The following is a 1,336-nucleotide window of genomic DNA, read 5'->3' on the forward strand; positions in this document are numbered from 1 at the left end:
TACATATTTGTTGACTCGACTTTCGACAACACACAGTTGAGTAATTCAGTCATATCGGTGTAACTAAACCATATTTAGGCTGTGTGCGAGTACGTCTAAATTGCTACCTAAATAGAGAAAAATCCTAAGGGCCGGTTACTCAATGTCTGGTTAACACTAATCTCTGGTTAAACATCTTTATCGACGTTACCGACTCCCTGTTATATGAATGGAGTCGAANTCAATAGTTGAACTGTGTAAAAGCAGTCTAACTGCCAAATTTCCGTACTGAAAATTGATAGCACCAAGGTGAGTACAATAAGGTGGTGTTGGGGCAACAGTTAAATTTTTCGCCGTGGAAATCATAACGTCAAAATGATGTGTTTGTTGTAATTCATAAAGTTATTGTGCGTATAATTTGTTGTAATTTTTTACTTATATGCATCGAAGAGTTCCATAAGTAAAGTAACTCTTCTTACCTTTTTTCTTGACAGGCTGTAGGTGTGTTTTTGGTTAGTGTGTTGGTGTTTTTGGTTCAATGAGCTAAGCAAAAGGTACATAATTTTATTTGCTGCGGCGTTACGTTGATCCGTTGGTGCGTTGACGACATTGAAAAATTTGCTGTTACACACCTTGCGTCGTGGCGCTCATTGTTTTCTAAACAAAAAACAGCTGATAAGCATATCCACAAATGTAATTTCAAATGTCAACGCATGAACGCAACATAAAAGTAGTGAGTTGGTTTACTTTTGACAGCAACTACATTGATGCATTCGTAACGGCGTCGTCTGTAACAGCTGGCATATAAAGGCACATGTTCAATATTATTTGACATTAACGGCGTGACGCATTTGCCGGCGAACGCACATACCTTCGCTTTTAGTATCTTTTGAATAAATTGTAATAGAAATGGAAGAAATTATAATAGAAATTAAATAAATTGTAAAATTTAAGAGCAAATGCCAAAAAACAGGTGATCTCAGCTATAGACAATTGTCGGCAATCAGCTGATAATGTTTTTTACTTAGGAAACTGTACGATGCTTATATGTACACGGGTAACACCACCTTGTTAAATACGCTTTGCCTGGCACACTATGCGAACGATAAATAAAAAGTTAAACTTTGACCATTTTTCGAAGTTCGAATTATTTTCGAAGCTATAGTAACATATTAACTTCTTTCGAATAAGAACAAATTATCGCAATCATTGTGGAGGAATACAAGTGAGATATCTTAGGGTTGACAGATAGTTGACAGGGTGTTCAATATGGCGATGACAGTGTGAACAATATGGCAGCCAATATGGCATACAACACCGAATGGCCCGAAGTTGCAAAACTATGACCCGAATGAAA

The sequence above is a fragment of the Rhagoletis zephyria genome, unplaced genomic scaffold (genome assembly GCF_001687245.7).
Source record: "Rhagoletis zephyria isolate East Lansing unplaced genomic scaffold, Rhagoletis_zephyria_1.1 Rzeph_scaffold_18436, whole genome shotgun sequence".
NCBI classification, from domain to species: domain Eukaryota; kingdom Metazoa; phylum Arthropoda; class Insecta; order Diptera; family Tephritidae; genus Rhagoletis; species Rhagoletis zephyria.